Source organism: Numida meleagris, chromosome Z (genome assembly GCF_002078875.1).
Source record: "Numida meleagris isolate 19003 breed g44 Domestic line chromosome Z, NumMel1.0, whole genome shotgun sequence".
Lineage (NCBI taxonomy): Eukaryota > Metazoa > Chordata > Aves > Galliformes > Numididae > Numida > Numida meleagris.
In genome coordinates, this window is record NC_034438.1 from 55,495,170 (window position 1) to 55,515,486 (window position 20,317).

At 40.0% G+C, this 20,317-nt stretch overlaps 1 long non-coding RNA gene across 2 annotated transcripts; it reads right to left on the reverse strand.

The window, feature by feature from the left end:
• On the reverse strand, window positions 475–20,236 carry LOC110390085. 2 transcript variants are annotated; one of them, XR_002433530.1, is made up of 5 exons: window positions 19,851–20,236; window positions 15,728–15,778; window positions 11,643–11,713; window positions 2,256–2,428; window positions 475–1,233 (listed from the first exon to the last, which is right to left on the reverse strand). It is a non-coding gene; the product is annotated as an uncharacterized LOC110390085 (long non-coding RNA). The 2 variants fall into 2 exon arrangements; XR_002433529.1 differs by having other exon boundaries at window positions 2,256–11,171; window positions 19,851–20,235.

The following is a 20,317-nucleotide window of genomic DNA, read 5'->3' on the forward strand; positions in this document are numbered from 1 at the left end:
AGATATTCTCATGGAGAAACTGGGATGCCTGAAAAATGAAAAGTTGATGTTGGATTCACAAAGGTAAGTTATTCTGTGCTTTAATTGTACCGTCAATGCACAGAATCGAATCTGAAGTATCATGATCACAGAAGGATCAACTTTTGTTTTCTTTTAAATGCAGCTGATCTTCTCTAAGAGGAAGCTGTGAACGGGAGCAGCTCTGCGCCTCATTTTGTTGCTGGTGTGCATTGTCCCAGCCCAGTCCTCAGCACACGGCGAGGGCTGCGTGAGGAAGGGGCACTTGTAATCGGTCAGAGTTACTTCCACTTCTCAGCCTTCAATCACTAAGGAAGGAGGACTTCCCTGCCAAGTATGCCACTGCTGGCATTGTATCTCAACTGATACAATGAAAGGAAACTGAAAGAAAACCAAATTTGAAAACTCCCAGCCTATGCCTGGCTACCCAGCAATGTGACATTCAGTCAGAGCTGATTAATTTTACACTGGTAGGCAATATTTTATTTATTTTTTAACAGTTGGATGAAAGTTGAACATACCCCTTAATCCTTTTGACTAAGAAACTAGTTACCTTTCCAAGAAAATTGTTACCATACTGCTTTCTTCTCTTTTGAAAGCCCATATGGACAGATAAGCTAAGAATAGAACAACCAAATCTGACTAAGGTTCCAACGTACATATTATTACCACTGTGATCATCTCATTTCCGCTGCACTGGCCTTAGGCCAGGAGCCAAACACTTGGAAAACTCTGGTTCACTTAAAGACTGAATGTGCTTGGAGAAAAAACAAATCCCAAAACACTGCCTCTCTGAAATATCAAACGGAGTATATACCAGTTTTTACTCCATATAGTCTCAGGCACTATTAATGTCTAGATTTTCATTCAACTTGAGGTCTGGAATGAAATAAAGTCCCCAGACTATTGCTTACAGAGCATGAAGAGATTGATAGTAGTCTCTTTTTTGAAGAATAAGTGAGGTCAATAAAGGATGTGCGGGAAGGGAACAAACTGACTTGCCCTCAGGACCTGCTGATGTTGTCAGGAGAGCAAACCACATAGCATGTGTTCTGGCACAGAGGGCAGGCCCCTGAGCAGCATGGCAGAAATGTTCTGGATGGCAGCCTGGGAATTGTTTCTCTGCTCTGTCCTTCTCTCTCATGCAGTCAAGAAGAAATTCAGAAAGGCCAAGCACAAGTATTTGGCTGAAAGATTCCCTTGTAGTGCATTTAGCTGTGGAGAAAGCACAGACGAAGCAAGTTAGGAAGATCAGAATTAAGGAGTTCAAGTTAAAGGATGGTAAAGCACTTAGGTGGGAAGCTTCAAGTGCTGCTGAACCCTCAGCATCAGGGGAATCAGTGTCTCAGGATCACCAGTAAGGGCTTCTCTCCAGTGTAAATGTCTCTCTGAAGAAGCAAGGATGAGTGATATATATATTTGAAGGGGAGACAGAAAATTTCGGGACAAAACTGAGATGTTCCAAGAAGTTAAGCAAATGCCCTTATTTCACCCAAAATAAACTGCATCTCTCTGCTTCACTGTGAGTTTATTTTCAACTTGTTTTCAGCGCTAAATCCATAAATGTACTAAGGGCCAGACAGAATCAGAAAACCACAGGCTGGCTGAGGTTGGCAGGACTTCTGGGTCTGTCAGGCCCACCCCCAGCTCCAGCAGGGACACCCAGAGCAGGGTGCCCAGGCCACGTCCATGCAGCTTTGGAGATCTCCAGGGAGGAAACCCCACAGCCTTTGGGCAACCCGTGGCAGTGCTCCGTCACTTGCAGAGTAAAGAAGTACTGCGTGGTGTTTAGATCTTCAGTTATTCCATAACACAGGACTACACACATCTGTAGGAACTCATTACCATGTGGACTACTTTATCTTTTTAAAACAGTTTTGTTTTGTTTTGTGGCAGTAGTCATGTGGCCTCTGTTGTCACCTTTAGAGTGAATGAGTGTTCCAGCAGCGTTTGTGAAAAATCACCCAAAGCTAGAACTTACCAAGCAGAAAAATTCTCATCCTGTAAGGATTACTCCATAGGCCAAGGACCAGAGATTTTTGTAACATAAACACCCAAACAGTAGAGGCTTTTTTAATTTTTTTAAAAAATATAGTACGTCAATTTTGCAGAAAGAATGAGTCAACTGATTTTTTTTTAAGTGTGAATAATGTAATTTAATTTAAAAGAATTAGGAAGGAAAGAAAAAACACAAAAAAGAAGTCATGAAGTAGTTACTGAAGAAGCCAAATCCTCACCTCTCTTTGGTCCATTTGCTGAAGGAAAACTTAGTTGCTAGCAGTAGCTGTTTATAACAGCTTGTAGATGTAGTGCCTGCTTGTTTTGGCAAACAGCAAGGCTCAAAAGTGTGACTATTTTCTTCTCTGTGAAGAATCTGCAGTGGGACAGGTTCCTGATGTCAGATACAAGGCTGCAAAGTGGGAAAAAAGGAAAAGAGGTAAAGAAAGAAGCTGCTTTGATGGGAGTGTATATGATCGCATGATATATTTCTACTTCAAAATGAGCTGAAACAGGTACTCAGAATTGCCCTTCTCAGGAGAGTATTCCTGGATGTGAGCTGGAACCTGATGTTATGCTGAAGCCCCCACAACTGGCCTTGAATTTGCCATTAGGAGCAAAGCTCTAGTCAGCAACGCTGCTCAGGGAAAGAGTCACAGAAAAGCAAAGCAGAAAGGGTGTGAACATACAGACAAGAAACTTGTTTGAAAGTGTGAATGAGTATTAGCAAACCTGAGACATCATTTACACAGATCTCCAAGCCTGTAGGCCAGGATCCTCCTGGTTCTGCTTTCTCACCGTTAACCTTGACAGTGTGTTGCATTTCCCTTGCAAACACACAAGCTCCAGCAAAATGCTACTTCCATTTTCATTAAAATCCCAAGTGTCAGCATTAGAAAACTCTTTTTGTCTAGACTAGACAAATTCCAGATTTTTATTCATTATACATCTATCATAGCAGACAAGTCTAAAACAGTTACCCAATATAATATCTTTCTTTTTTTTTTCCCATAACAAATTAAAGGACTTTAATCTTTGCTCATAAAAGAAATATTTCTGGAGGCTCTTGTTGAGATACATTCCTTTTCCTGAACAGCCCCATCTGTTGTTCATTTCTGCCGTCTTGCCTGGTGGGGATCTCCCTTGACTCATGTTAGCACAGCAGATGTCACCACTCTGCAGAGCCTGGGCTTGACAGGCGGAGTGCCAGTACACCCAGAATCCTGCATGTCTTGGAGACTGCCACCTTCAGAGTCTACACGGAGCCAGTGCAGAAATAGCATCTGCAGGGATGTCAGGGGTTGCCCCTTTGGGAGGAGAGTGGTGGGAAGTGTGTTCAGGTGCTGCTCAGCTGTGGAACGATTGGCTGCCACTATCATCACTTCATTTGCTTCCAAAAAGAGGCCTGTGTAAATTCCCTTACAGGGTTTTGGAAGCTTTCTGTTCCTGAAGGCACTGGTCATTGGAGAATGGACCTCAGCAGTGCTAATTAACACCTTTAAAAATGATACCTTCCGGCTTTCGTGGATATCCCAGCTAGCTCTTGAAAGGTGTATGATAATTCACCAGCTCTCTGCCTCTGAAAACCAAGGACAACCTCTATGCAAATCTTCCTGCCGGCTCCTGCACAGTTGTGATTGTTGCTGTACAGGTATTTACTGTGTAGATTACATCAGTCAAAATGCTCCATCTATATCTAATTATTCTTCTTCCTTATCACCAATCAGGAATGCCAATTAGTATAAGGAGTAGAAAATGAACGGATAAGATCTCTGAGTGAGCAGTTTCTCAGTAATTAATAGCAGGCAAATTGCCATCTGTCAAGCACCTGTTGGTTTCCTGGTAATAAATTGGGGAATATCTGAGATACATGGCAAAGGAACAGAGGAAGATAGAGGTAAAATGGAGGGAATATGCATGCAGATCATGTCCCAACATGGAATAAAGTTTTAAGGGGCAAGAGGAAATTAATTTTCAGGGCTGGAACCTGGGGAGTTCCAGAAAGCTCTAGGTAGGTTGGTGCAACACATAGGTTTTCTTTTTTTCACACATTGTGTGAATTTGAAATGATTGAGTCAGTGTCAAAGTTTTTGGTTACTTGGATTAGGCTCATACTTACCCTTGTACAGGCAAGATTTCTATCACAGATGGGACCCATCATGTCCCTGCATCATGATGTCCAACAAAAATATTTACAAAGAAAAGGAGGCATTTATAAATGCCTTTAGACATTTTACCAGGGCTTGTTGCTGTCAAACTAAAATGTTTGACACTGAGTAGCAGGAGGATATCAAAAAGATTCAAACTGACTGCTACTTATCTGTCCTGCAAAAAGCCTATACCTCAGCTGTCAGTTCATACAAAACATGTTGCCTTTTTTCCCTCATCTTAGCAGGTATAGAATGGAGTAGCAGAATTTGACATTTTGTCTTTCCTTATTTTTGAGGGATCATCCCTCAGTGAAGACAGGAGGGTGGAGGATATGTGGGGTTACCATTCCAATCTTTCTACTTTTTTTCTTTTTTTCAAGTTTTAATACCTCAGCCACTACTTGCTGGAGAAGGCTGCTGGTTCCTTCAGTCACCCACCTTAACCACTGATCTTATATGATTCTTCATGACAGTGCTTTTGAGGTGCTTTCTCATTAGAAACTTGTCCAATACTTTCTCAGTCTAGCTATGGCTGTCTTTTAAGAAAACGTAAGTCAGTTTTGGACTAGAAGAGTTCATGCTTGACTTTGACTGCAGTCAGAATGAAATAGAGATTTTGTGTGGAGTACGAAGCAAGAGTACTCCACATTCAAATACACAGAGACAGCAAATTTCCCTTGGTCAGTGACTGATGAACATGCTGAGCTAAGACCTGCAGCTATGGAGACTCTTTAATATAACACTGACTCAACAATTAAGTCCCTAAAAAATCGCGTAGGAAATGCTTATAAAAGAGGGGCAGGGATCCGTGTCCTTTGATGACTCCATCAATCAACTTCAGCAACAAGGAGGCTTAACTGGAACACTCCAAGCAGGTATTGTTTTACAACTCTTAAGAAATATTTACTGCTAAAGGTGATCCACTGCATCCTGCCCTAGAAAATGCTGAGTAATCACAAATAGTGCTTAACCGCACTGCTGAAAATCAAGTATAAGCACTTGAAAGGTGACTGTTATCCAAAACAGGGAGACAAAGATACAAAGCCCTTGCAAACAGTAGGTTAACAGCAGTAACAAGACGCAGCCAAATGAGGAAAGTCCTTTTGACTGCCTTCAGCCCAGCGTTTTTTGCGTAATGAGTGTCACACATGAACAGTCTGCATTAAGGGGACACTAGGCCTAAACCTGTCTTTGTCTGCTCACACAGAAGTTGCTTCTTGTACTGTGGTAGGTCACAGGAGAAAAACAGGAGGTACCTCCATCCACTCCTTTCATCTAAATCTTTTGCCATGCTTGGACCATGAAACAGCGTAAACGTTTCCTAACCATGAGTAACAGCCCATCTCTTTCACACATTTTCCCTCCTACCTTGAAAACCTACTTTGCAGCCCCTCCACTCTGCCACATCTGCTTGCCAGTCAAAATCTGTTGTCCAAGAGCCTTTTTAGGAAGAAAGTAATGAAAAGTGCCCCAAATGGCACACCCAAAGGCCTAGAGGAATGGTTGCTTGAAGGCTGTTTTTATATTTCAATAAGATTTAAGCTAGTGGATAAAACATATTTAGTCTTCAATCTTTTCTATTAACTCATATCCTTTCAAAGGCAGCAAACACTAAAAGTCGTTGGTTTATTTACTTTCTTTTTTCCAGAAAAAAAAGACCTGAAAAAATAAATCCTTTTCAAAGTTGTTTACTGATTGTAAGTTACAATGATACCGTATCAAACTGCAGGCATAGTCTTGTATGCCAGCCAGATTTTGTAATATGTTGTTACTTTCCCTCATTCTGATGCAATATACTAATTACTATACCTAAACTTTTGTTTTCCTTTTGATGCAGCACTGTAGTAGCAAGCTGTGATGAAACCTATTAAGTCTGGATAGCTGTAGAGAACTATCAAAAGGTGAAATACCTATAAAATAAAGATGAGCTAAAAGGTGAATGACAGTTCACATGGAGATAGAGATAAGCAGAGGAGATGAGAAGGAAATTCGTCTCCCCACCTTATGCAAATCTACAAGATTTTGAAATATTTATTTTTCACAGTTTCAAAGACTAAAATCAAAATCTCAAAACTGTTAGCAAGTTGCAAATCAGCGGAAGTTATTATCTAGACCAAATCAGTTTTCTTTATATGACACACAATTTACTAACATAATGATCTAAACCAGCATACATTTTTATACAAAGATTTTTGCATATCTGTAATAAATTCCCAAGCATATTTCTCAACATGCATTTCATCTAAGAGATAAAGATATGCTATGGTCTTCATTTTAGAGGAAAGAAAACTTGAGTATGGGAAACTTTTTCAGATTGCACAGCTGAAATTAGGTGTTCTTCACCATATATAACCCTATAAAAGTAAGAAACCTCTAGATATTCCTGATCATTCAGTATCTTTGAAAATTTAATTTTAGTGACCTATTATTATCAGTTTGACCCTAAGGCAGACCCTTTGAAGGAGGTCATAACACAGCTAATAAAGCAAATCAGTCACCTGGACTTTAAAGGTTGATGTTAGCTATCAAATCATCATGCTCTTATACGTAACAAGAACTTTGGCTGAGAACCGAGAAGTAAATACTTCTTTCCTCACTATTTATCATCTCAGTCTGGTAGTTTTCCAAGTACTTTATCTAATATTTGGACACATTTGTTCATCACATGAGATGGCTGGGCAGGCTTCTGTCTACCCTAAATTTTGAAAAGAAATGTCCACATTTTTATCAAAGTGCAGTATACTAACATGTGAGTTCCTGCAATAACTTAGAACACTTTTAGATTTTTGGCTGTATAAAATCATGCTGTTTTTGAGGAAAGAGCTTTTAATTTACAAATGCAGGTTTAGATAGATTTACGCTTAGTTTCCTTTTCAGAGGTTGAAATTCTTGGGGGATATGTGACAAAAATACAACAGGAGATACAAATGAGGTCAGTAACACAGCAAAAGGATCTTTTTAAAGAAGAGAAATTGACTATGAGTGACAGGGTAGCAAAAAATTTACAATGAAGGCTGTTCAGTAGAGTGACTGGATTTACAAGGTAATTGTATGTTGCTACAGAGGTTGTCTTTCCTCATCTTTGTGAAACACCTCAAATATAAAACCAGTGACTTTCTAACACTGAAAAACCATGGACTAGCTTCTTAAGCCTTTTATAAAACTAAATTGCAGGACCTAATGACATCAAGGGACAATGAAATACACAAAACTGCTAAGTTCAGGATCTTTGCTACAGGAAATAAAGCCAAGGATATTAAGGAGAATGGCAAAGCTCCATTTTATTTGGGAAATGGACCTAATGTTTGCTTTGAAGCCCTGGGAGATAGGGGGGTGGAAGATCAAGCACTAAAAACTTCCGACACTCAGTTTCACCTGAGACTTGGAATCATCAGTGATAGTTTAATTAGAGAGGAATGTTAATTAAGGCTCCAGGCCCCATGTATAGACGCTAATTAATTGCATGTGTTGATTAACATTTTGCTGTATTGAACATAGAACAGCCTGGATAAATCCTATGTGGAAATGCCACGTGTAAGATAATTCAAGCCTGTTGTAGTCAGGGCTGTGAATGGGCATTAGTATGCCTTTGATTTAAAGAAGCCAGCTCTGCTCCCTTAGAACTGGACCTGGATGAGTGTAATTATTCCTGGCATATGTGCTGCATGCTAAGAAGCACCAATGCGAGGTAGAAAGGCAGATACCCAAAACAGAGGGAAAGTGAAGGATGTTTTCCAACTGCCCACTAGCAAACAGCGCATGTTGTTTTGCACTTCTTGACAGGATGAATTAAAAGTATGCCTGTAGGTATTTGTGTGGTTTAGCAATAGAGCTAAGGCTACCTGAAGATCTGACAATACCCTAAGGAGCACTCTTCTGCCCTGTCTTCCTGTGCCTGCACGTTCCCCCTGTTCTATGGGCTACCACTGTCCCGGCAGTGAACAGCTTTAGGAGGGCAGCAAGCAATCCCATTGTTTCCACAGGATTAAAGGGATTAAAGTTCTGCCAGCCTTGCGCTTCATAGCTGGATTAGATTACGTTGTCACATCTTCCTAATAGGAGAAGCAGGCATAGGCAATGAGGTTGGGCCATTTTGGAGGTAGCTAGCTGCTAGATTGGCTTAGCTGTATTGTACAGTTGCACTCTTAGGTTTATCTTCTTTATTGTGTGCACACAGCCTCATTCAACTAACTGTTCAGGTGCTGGGTAGAGAGCAGTAAGAACAGACATAAAGTCCCAGGTCCCAGTTCCAGCTGGAGCAACTGCCATTTTGCAGTCACTTTGCCTTTGGGAACACTCAATTCTTGTTTGGTAGTGGGTGAGAGATTTTAGGAACAATGCCTGTCCTTTTAATGCTATGTTGCTGAACTATGTTGTAACCACCAATTGCTTGGCTCTTTAGAAAATCATTTGGCTTGTTAAGTTGTCTCAGGAATGAAACTTGCCAAGATTTAGACATGCTAATATTGCTGTTGACTTCCAGGGAATTACTGAAGTGTAGGAACTTGAGAATGCTCAAAGGAGTTGGCAGCGATTATGGCTAAACTAAAGATATCAAAGCTCAATTCTTCAAAAATTTCTACCAAAGGTGTAAAAGAATAAAATGAGGACTTTGCAAAAGTGAGCTAAAGCTGGATCATTAATTTCAGAATAAATAAAAATCACCAGAGTTCCTTACCTCTAGTTTCAAGTAGAATCTAAGTCTCTGACATGTTTGTGATTAGTTATGTCAATTCCATGGGTTGCTATATAATTACAGGTTGGGAAACAGTTAGAAGATCATCAATATATGTTGAGGGAACGTAATGTCGGTACAATCCTCTTGCACTCCCTTTGTGTACTGCAGCAGTGAATTAAAATAAACTACAGCCCAATGGTAGTATTTTTTCTGCTTAAATAAACAAGTACACAAACACACATGATCTTATGACCTTCCAAATCTGATGACAAAATCAGGGGGGTTCGGCTGCAGAGGAACAGATGAACTCTTAGACAGTCACCATAAGCCATTTGTAAGATCTTGTGATTTCCTCAGTGTCGATTAAACACATTAGTAGATTCTTTATCCACAAATGGATTATGTGCTTTAGATTCTTGTCGAGTCAATCACAATAATACAGCTATGACAAAAAAAAAAAAAAAAGTATATGTGTGTAACTAATTTCTAACTCCAGCACTGAATTTCTCAAGTTTGCCTATGACAATGGTTTGTTGCCCCCCCCCATACATTGCTTTGCTTACATGAAAAAAAAATCTGACAAGTTTTAAAAAAGCTCCACCTCTGATTTTCTTGCTGCTTATCTTGTCATTGTTAACAGAAAATGGCTGCTTGCTGAGGACAGCAGCTTTCACTTTATTCTGAACCAGACCTATTTAATCACTAGTAAAGCAACTAGTTAAAATTTCAAAAAAACATTATTAAGTGCACGTTCCATATGAAGTGATTGATATGGAAGAGGAGGTTCAGCTTTTCTCTCTATCCCCATTTCTGAAGAATGAAAATTGTTTTTTGTTTACAGATATCTTCTTATATAGAGTTTCATATCCTTATCTTTTCTCTAGGTCAACATTTTTTTTCTAGTGGAAAACTGGGTTGAGATTTTTAGGGGAAAATTTGCCAGAAGAAATTTAAGAGAATGGAATTATATAATGGAGAACCTTCTGAAAATTTCTACATGTAAACACAAATCAAGATTTTCTTCATGTCTGTGGACCAGCACTTTCAATACTCAACATCTACTTATATTTTCCCCATTGTTGTGACTTATTCTAAAATCACAAATCATGCCCATTTTTATAACTACAAAGCTGCATTACTAGTTAACTCACAGCTGAATTTAAGTCACTATATTTTTTCAGAGATAAAGTAGTATTCCATGAATAATGTTAAAAAAAAAAAAAAAGTATTCTTTGTAATAAACAAGACTAGAGTGACTCTCATTTCTGGTGAACTTTAACTGCTTTCTAAGTGAAATATAATGAAGCTTAGAGTTTTCTATACATTCTTTTTTCAGGAAAAGCCAGTGTGTAATGCCTGACTATGATAAATGTAAGAGTAACGGATTTTAGAAGGGATAAGAAGATATTTTTCAGTCACTTAAATGTGTGAGTGCCTTTTTTAAAAGGACATTGACTTTCATTTTCTGCACTAACTTGCTTCACTTCTTCCTCATTCAGCTGACCCCCACAAAACTGATGAATCAACTGACAAGTAAGATAATTTAAATGATTTCAGCAAGTCCTGAGGAAAGAAGTTTTTGCTCAGTATGCAGAAAATATAGGAGCAGGTAGAACAAGTGATAGGTTCAAATCAGGCTCATATCTATGACTGAACTGAGCTGGCAAATTTTCTGTGCTTATTCCTAGGAATGGTATTCAGAGACATGCTATAATCCAGCCAATAGGAAATGAAAGACATTATGGAGATCTAGCACAAACTCAGTAAGACAGATAGTAGTTAGGTAATGCATTGATATGCTGAGGAATTAAATAATGAGCTGGGATTCAATAACTCTGTTAACTGCTGTGTCACATTAATGCTGCTGAACTACACAGGCAATACGCTGGCCCTCACCCTATGCTTCTGTTCCTTCCTCTCCCTCTGCCATTCTACAGCAACAGCATGGAGTACTCAAGCCCTGCAGTGCCCTAGCCAGAAAGAGGAGGCTGGGGTGAGTGCTAGAGATAAGGCAGCCCACTAGACTCCTGTCATTAAGAGCTCCTTTGGCACAGAGTAGCTCCTGTTTAAGCTCTTCCCTGAAGGTCACAAACAGAAATAATTTCCCCCAAGGATTTTATAATGTCTTTAGCACATATATACAGCAAGCTAGAAGTCTGTCTGTCTTCCCCACACTCAAAGCAAGTGGCAAGAACAGTATTTATGTCCACAGCAGTATGAACACCTCTGGGAAGGTGGTATGCGATGCTGCACCACATGTGGGATTTCCCTGCACTTGGAGGTGACAGTGAGGGCCTGGATCAGGTGATTCATCGATGCTGCTGAACCTAGGAGGAAAACAGTCAGATCTCCCTCACAAATCCAGGGTTGGAGCATCTTTCCTATGAAGAAAGGCTAAGGGAGTTGGGCTTGTTCAGCCTGGAGAAGGCTCTGGTGGCCTTCCAGTAGTTAAGGGGAATTCATAAGCAGTGGGGAGAATGATTTTTTTACAGAGTCTGATATAATTTTAGTTTTAAATTAAAAGAGGGGAAATTTAGATGAGATGTTAGGAGTAAATCCTTTACTCAGAGGATGGTGAGGCCCTGGCACAGCTGCTCAGAGAAGCTGTGGTGCCCCATCCCTGGAGGCACTCAAGGCCAGGTTTCGATGGGGCCCTGGGCAGCCTCAGCTGGTGGGTGGCAGCCCTGCCCATGGCATGGGGTTGGAGCTGGACGGGCTTTAAGAATCTTCCAACCTGTGAGATTCTATGGTTCTATGATTCTATGATCTTCCTGTAGTCCATGTAGTTGGGTACTTACCCTTTCAGCCATCAGGCCGAGTCAGCCAGAGGACTGTTATGGGCTGTGGAGGAGTTTCTGGCCCCTGTGAACTAATTAAATTGAATATATCACAAGATGTTGTCACTCCATAATTTGGAAGGTAAAAATAAGAAGATAAAAATAGAAAAGATGTGGGTAAAAGGAGCATCTTTAGCACATAGCTAAGATCGAGTTTTCTGGTAAGGTAACAGATGTGGAAAGTGGAGACATGAGTACTTACCTGTAACCATTTTTGTTATACTACGGTGAATGGGAGGCCTGAATTTCAGGAGGTCCTAACGGATCTTTAACAACTCACAATCCATCATCAGGACAGATACAAATGAAGCAGGGAGTGAGAGAACTGTGTGTAGGTATCAAACACAATGTAAATTATGGAAAGCAGTTTAGAAAGAGAGGAGAATTTGGCTGGAGATAGGACTATCAGTAAGTATTTCTTATAAAGTGTAAGTGTAGACACAGCAGATAAAAGGCAGGATGAGATATGGAAGGAAGCTCTAAAGGGGGTACAGGCCTGGGAATAGAAGTAAAAGCTGGAGAAGAAGGACGAGGATGAAAAGGAGACAAATGGACAAAGGGTAGAAAAAGCCTTGATGCAGGCTGTTTACCTGAAAGGACTAGATGGAAAAGTGAGTGACCTAAAAACTTTTCCTCCATTTGCCAAGTGAATAACACTGTAGCTCCATTCCCCGTAACTTCATAGCTGCTTCACATTTTCTTGTCTTTTGCAAGTCTTCTGAGCCCTGATTACTGGGCTGACCTTTTCCGTCACCCTACATCAAAGAAGCCCTCTTCCTAGTCTTTTAGAGGCAACATCTCTCTGTGTTTTAAAAGCTGAGTATGTAACTCTGGGTCCTTGACCTGAAAAATGAATGAGCTGTGTCCATTACAGAGCACCAAGACCAAACTCTTAAAAATGTCTTTGCTTATCTTTATCACCCAGGAGTATTTGAGAAACATAAATGTCCAGAGTTTAGCATGTGATGTGCTTTAAGAAAATGTTTTGTTTGGTGTATCTTTTTGGTATGTCCTGATGCTAAGATTAGACAGTTTTGAACTGATTCAATTTCGTGCCAGTTTATGTTGTTTGGCATGCTGATGGTTCTTGTTCCATTATGCAATTTACAGTCAGATGCAAAGCCAACAGAGACAGGTTGAGGGCATTGCAAATTGCTGAGTGCCTTTAAGACGTACAGGGCAGTAACTGGGTTTACAACAGCACCCAACAGGAGACTGATGCCTTTGGAAACCTAAAGACGACAATAATTGCACTCTGCTGAGGATACAGTTAACATGCTAAGCCACTTAACTTTGCTAATTATTTTTCATTATTAAAAAAACATGTTTCTACAAGGGAGTGCTATTTTGCTTCTATTTTAGCTCCATCTTGTTCAAAAGCATATAAATGAATTTTTCCTTTGGGACCTGTAGTCATAGTATTTACAGCTATGTTTTTGCAGTGATTTGGGGATTTTGTTCACAGCAGCTCTGAGTGCATGAAGTCTCAGGGCAGCAGCGGCCCCTTTGGTTAGGGACCAGATGATCACTGTGCACACAAATTTGTACTCCCTGTGCTCTCCAACAGGATTTTTTTTCTTCTGTGCTTTGTTTGCCTCTTTCCTTCCTCTAACAAAAGTCTTTCCAGACCAGTTGCAGTAATGTTTGTTCTTTCTGCATGGACACACACAACAACTCATTGTACATATGTACAAAGTGGTCAGGTGGGAAAGAAGATATTAACAGAACTCTCTTAAAAGTGTTTCTTGGGAGACAGAGGCTATTTATAGGCTGTACGTTGCATGAAAAAGGTCAAGCCTGTATGGGATTTGAAATCTGAAGAACATGATTGGTTTAGCTATGTAACTCAGCTTTTTGAGTGCTTCTCCAAACTGAACCAGATTTGAATCATCTGTATTAGTCATATACGCATGTTCAGGAGGCCTAGGCTGTTTGTAGTAGTTGAGGAAACAGTCCTTGGTATCTTTATGAAACCTTGATGGGCAAAACATTCTGGCCCTGTTTCCTACCTCCATCTGTAATACTACAAGAGGCTCTCAGCAGAGCTGGAGAAATTACATTTTTCTCCCCACATACCCTGAAAACTGGTATTTGATGAAAAACAGTCTTATAACAAGACATCTTGGTTATCATTTCAAATCAACAGTCGTGGTTGGCACAAAGATGTAACTTGATCATTTATGGAGTGAAAAGCATTTAGTTTATGAATACCCTATTACTAGCAACAGCTATCTCTTGAAGAGGACATAATCTACTCAATGGAAATAGATTGAAAACACTCAGGAAGCCAAAGATATTGTGCTGTGTGGAGTTTTGAAATGCTTAAATGAATTTATGAAGGAGTTGTACAATAGCCATACTGCTACAAGAGGGCTGAGTCTTGAACTTCTTCTTCATTGGGAAACTCAAATGTCACCACTCCATGGGCTGCCATTTTGACTCCGGCTCATAGTGGTGACACCACGTCTTGGCATCAGTAATAATGCGATTCAGGAAACTGTCACCCTCAGTATTAGTTCAGTAGGACCTGACAGACCTGCATAACGTGTTCTTTCTGTTCCTGTGTGAGCATTCATAGGATCCACCTGATGCAAAATTTGTGATATTCCATCATTGCCACCATCATTTCCAACATATTAAAGACAAAATTCAGCTCTGTACATAATTCTCTGGCTGTAATCTGCCAGTTTGCTTGGATGAGCTGATCGAGACACTTCATTTCCCAGAGTGACAGCTGTGCATGCCCATCCGATGACTTGTCTTTCACATTGCTTTCGTTGCTGCTGAAACACACCACTCACTGCCTCACTGTCCTCACATCCACTGTTGGTCTCCAGAAATGTTCAGCAAGTGTCGTTGAATGTCAGTTGCTGCCATTTTTTCTGCATGGAGGAATTCAGTGACACACCTTTGCTTCATTCACTGTTCCATGTCAGATGCCATTCTGCCAGATTGCCCCTCTGCTGCTATCTGTCCCATGGCAAAAAAATGTAACAGAATATTGATGGAAAGGTTCAACCTCTACTGCAATACCACCAACATCCACCTCTGACGTCATGGGCCAACATCATAAAATAGGGGGCAATACTTTCAGGGCAGTCTTCATACTTTTAACTTTTGCTACCTGTCATTTCATATTATCTACTTTCAAAATATTAAGTGTTGCCATTTGATCTTTATAGATTTATTGTTTGAGGAAAGAATGAACATCTTTGTTGAAAATTCAAAATTTTGCTATCTTTTCTTATCCCTATTTAAGATTGAACCTGAAATCACGATAGAATCTGTTTTACCATATTATATGTGCTTTTAAGTCAAGACTTACAGAGGATAGAAAATTATACAGGATTAGTCAAGCTGAAAAGCAGAGTTTTTTCACTGAAATGAATCTGTTGGTTATTTATTTATTTATTTTTAACATATTGACCAATACGCTGTTGTGGTGTACTGACTCTAGTTTTATATGAATGCATATTATTTTTAGGCAAATCTAGCCAGTTACTATTAGCTGCTCATTGGTTGATCTAAACTTTTATTGCTAAGAGCAGTTAATCAACTGTTTACAGAGGAAGAAGCACGTATAAACAAAAATAATCAGTGCTTTCCTATTTTCAGAGGAGCCTCCAAAACGAGCCAACAAGAAAATTGTTCTCCTCTTTTCACTGTCTCCACCAAGAGCCCTCAGGTTGTCAAAGTATTAAGCATGAGGCAAATTGCAGATCAGAAAAACTTGGAAGCTTTCCTTCCCTCAAAAAAGTAGTTGTTGTAAACTACAGCAAATACACAGAGAAGAGCAAAGATGTTGTGAAGTTTCAGGTGGGGCACAGTACTGCCCAGCACAGCTTGTGTTTGCTTGGCCTGGCCCACATGCCTCTACAATGCAGGCACTGGCTCCCAGGGAAAAGGCAGGGTTTCATTCTGATCAGTGACCAAGTGTGAACTCAGCTGATAGGAGCTGTGTTACATGTAGCCCTGCTGATTTGTACAGATGCTCAATGCTCTCTGCTTTTTAATATCTTTTTTACACCCTCCCAAAAGGTACATACCTTGCTCATGAGATTTCCTGCCTGCAGACAGACTGGTCTTCCCCATTCTTTCTGCAGAAATAAGCAAAAAGAATTTCAGTAATTCCAAGGATAAAATATTCAAGTGTTTTTCTTTTTGCAGCATTTTCTTTCTTTTTGACATGGCATAAATGACAAGAGTAAGTAAAGCATTTCTTCCAGTTTCTTTTGTCTGACATAGAATTGTTTTCCCTTTCCACATCCACAGGAAAATACATAAGAAAATCTGTGCAGAAAGGAAAAAAGGAAAAAAAGGACAGCCCTTCCCTCAAGATCAACCTTACATTAGGTCATAATAAGATATTATTAATAATTCTCTCTGCTCTAGGATGTAAAATCAGCTTTGACTTTAGTATAGTCATCCTTGCAATATGTATTTCTGTGCAGCCACTCTGGAGAGAGAGATGATGGGAACTCTACTCTGCATCTGATCTGCCAGCGGGGCAGGTCTTCAGCAGAGGGCTCTGCAGAAAGCCAGGTGCCACAGGCATAGATGATGTTATCACTTGTGGCTGCAAGAAGCTATTGTATACAGCATGAAGGCCACAGAGAACGTCTAGTCTTTTTTTGGATACACTGCCTTTGGCACAGAGTACTTGTAGGAAGACACGTTTCCTTCTGAGGGAGCAGTTATGTGGTATATAAAGGGCTTTCACTGAAGACCTCTTGAATTGTTTGGCCCCACACCAACAGGAACGATGATGGTTTCTTCCAACAGACACTGGTGCACTGTTGTATTTTTTGTTTACATATTTAAAACAAAACAAAACAAAACCCTTGACACCCCTAAAGAAATCCCCAAGCAGCTGTTTTATAAAAAGAGCCTCTTCATTTCATCAGTGTATTCAAGGGAGACTTAGCAGAAATACTGCTGTAGTTCATTGATTTTAAGACTTTTGGCTAAGTAAAACACAACATTTGGCATTTAAATCCTCACTAAACTACCCAAACAAGCAATTTTTTCCAGTAGTGCTAAGTCACCAACTGTAACTACTAGATGTCAGTAGGGGTAGCCAGTTGCTTATCAGCACATCTGAAGTCAGGCCATGGTCTCTTGAAATGTAAAGTGGATGAGCTACTATTTTTATCATTTGTGGAAGTCAAGAAGACCTTCTGTGTAATGAGATTAAATAAATAAAAGCTGGAATTATAATTAGCTGTAATTGTAGGCTTGGACAAAATTCTTCCTCTGCTTGGTCAGAGAAGGTGATAGCAAGAGCAATTTGAATTCTGCAACCATAATTACACTTCTGGCTTGGAAAAGCTTGCTCATAGTAAGTAAATTCATAATTTGAAGTGAGTGTTAACTGTCAGGCAACATTCGCCAACAGCGGAAAAGGACTGGGCTAACTCAAGTCTGGCTATACCTAGAAGACTTTGTGCTTTGGATCACAGTGGACATTTGCTTTGCAATAATTGACATAAGCCATGATATTTAAAAGTCTTGCTTCTAAAACCTAAATATTGCAGAGTATAAATGTATACCACCAGTGGAAAGACTGTGATTCTAACAGATTGATTTTCCTGTCTTACACTGGTAAGGAAAAACAGGAATTGAATGCATGGTTCCTCTCTTTCTGATGTACACGTTAGAACATGATCAGAAATTTGGAAGGGCAAAGGGCAATGTTTATTGGAGAGTAGGAAAATTTCCAGTAATGACCTAAGCAGCTGCTCTTTTCCTCCATTACACACATCAAGGATTTCTGTTGTGTTTAACAAGTTTGATTGATTAGGTAAAACAATGTCCATTTACAGAATTATTGTTCACAGATGGAGCCTCTTAGCATGTATTTCATAAACCTCTTTCTTTCTCCTTTTATTCTTCGTTTTCCCCCAAGATTTATAACTAAGTTATAAAGTCACTTTGGGAAGAATTTTAGTTGATTGGCTTTTGGCCCCAGTGAAAAATAACACAAGGTTTACCATTATCAGCTATAGTTTGCACTCTCCAATAGATTAAAATGATATCCATTTGGAATCAAGGAAACATGAGATGTAGAGGTTCTTGAAGTAATTGCTCTTTATGTTACTTCCATTGCCATTGCAGGATTATTCCCTGCAGTATATATTTAATAAAATGAAACTTAAGAAACTATTAGCAAGAGAGAATATGTTAGTGGTCTAATCATCACATTCAAAATATTTAGATTCCATCACTTGATGGTCTTGGCAAGGTTATCTCAAGCTGTAGCCTCTCTTAGATAGATAAACAGACTACAATATATATTAAATTTGGATTACATCTTCAGCTAGCAAAACTCCATGGAATTCACAATCTGGCCTTCTCCCATTTTGGATATTTTTACAGTGTTTAAGGTTGCATGCTGGATTTATAAGTCCTTTGTGGTCTGATTCTGGTGATGATGAGGAAATAAACAGTCCACGTATCACTGGTATAGTGCATTTTCCTCTCTGTCTTCGGACAAAAATGGAGTTTAAGGCATGCTGTAAATATGCTAAGCAAAAATTAATTCTAAAACATATTATTGCTATGTTCTGATAAGCTTTTTTTGAGAAGTAAAAGCAATGTCAGATGTAGTTAAAAAGCCATTCATGTACAGTGATCATACTGCTTTTACTGTGGACGTCGATGGTACTTGACAGAGTGGAATCCTTACTTCAAGTTATGAATAGTTAACCTGCAGAAACTTTGCTTCCCTGAGAAAAAAAAATCCCTTTAGGGACAATACTTTCAATGACTATTGATACCTGGGAGTGTTTAATTCAAGACCTGTGTATGGGAAACAAAGCAATACATATCATTGGCTTATATTCACTTATTCATGGAATTTCACTTTATTCTGCCACAGGCATAGCAAAAGTATATTTTGGTATTAAGTGCCATCTGAGTTTGTACCTTCACTCTTCCACTGGTCATTCAGTGGGCTGAACATAGCATTCAACACTAGCACAGTAAGCAATTAGCTCAGATTTAAGGACCAAAAATTGGCTCAAGGAAGAAAAAAAAAAAAGAAAGCTGGAGCCACTTATCTGTTTGGCAATAAGGAGCTGACCAGGTGATTCTCCCCCAGAATTGAATGCACATTTCAGTTATTTCAGATGGGAGTGTTATAGTCCAGATTAAAGCCTAGAGTGTTTCTGTACTCATCCATGAGTGTTTGGAATTGCTATGAAGAGGCCCGTGTAGCTCTGCAGTGCAATTCCTGCTTCCCTCAGTGTGAGAAGTGAGCATGGAGCAACTGCACTTAGAGGGAGTGGCTGAAGCACAGCAGTTGTTTCTGTTATAGTATAAGCATGAGAAGAAGGCTCTGTTGAAAGCAAATTTTTGGTCCAGGACATAATCCCTTCCTTGTAGAGAGCCTTGCTGGCTGTTGACTGTCTCTTGCTCCCAGAGGAAGTTCTTTGGCACGTAATTGCTATAGCAAATTACCCGTAGTGGCTTGGATTTGACTAGGCTAGAGAGCATCCCTAAATACAGAGCAGAGCCTCTTCCAACCTGTAGATGTACTGAGAAGTGGGGCAAGCTGGAAGAGAGCAGTAATGTTAGGCTGAATTTTCTTGCTTCTTCCTTTTTCTTACACAAAATAAAAGAAGGTAGTTTAGGGTTAGCGAAGTTCATACTGGTGTGACCTGTAGACCTGACTTTCGAAAAGGAGAGAACACCGAAGTCTGTACATTGTATACCTTAGTGTGTGTTTCTTTCTTTGATCCCAGAGATGGTGAGTGAAACATATACTTTTACAATTGATAAGGGCACAGGCATAGAGATGGATCGTGTTCTACACCCATTTCTCACTTTCCCTCAAATCTGCAGCTCAGATTACCAAGAAACCTCTGCCCTAGGCCAGCATAGCGTGGTGATGGTCTTACTGTGGAAACATCATGGAACTGCTAGTGAGCCCAAGGCACCTGCACCTCACAGCCCTGATCCACACAGTCCATAGGCCAGCATGGTGGAGGATATTTCTGCCAGTGGGATGGAGAAGGGCATGAAAAATCTGGCATTGTCTGGGGATGGAACTCAGAGCCTGGGATGGAGAGAACAGCTCCACTGAGCTAGAACGAGGAGCTACCGCTGAGCTGACCAAGAAACAAAAGCAAAAGAGGGAATGTGGAAATTCATTTTTAGAAGTGATCTTACCGCATTTTATAATGAGCGTCCTGGGTTTTCCTCTGAGTCACTGAGTTGTCAAAAGCTGCATTATGCAGCGTGTGTCCTCAGCAGTCTCTGTAGAGCTTCTCTTGGCTTCAGACAGTTAACTCAGACCTCAGCAGAGCATGCGTAGCACATTCTTGTGGTCATCTCTGCATTCATGTATTGCCACAAAATATTTGGCAGAGGTGCCAGCTGTCGACTGGAAGGTGCCATAACTGCACGTATCCACCTGCTGAGATTTAGCGATGACACAGATGGCCATCCGCCTGCCACGGGCACCGCTCCCCAGTGCATGGCTCTGATTTTCCACCTCCTGACTGTTTTCTCTGCAGACATGGAACAATCTATTTCAACAGGGTTCTCTTTGGCTTACAGTCAAGAATGGCTTAAAGTTACAGTATGTTTTCTTTATTGTTTTTTTTTCCTTACCAGGATATAACAGCTGTTTAATG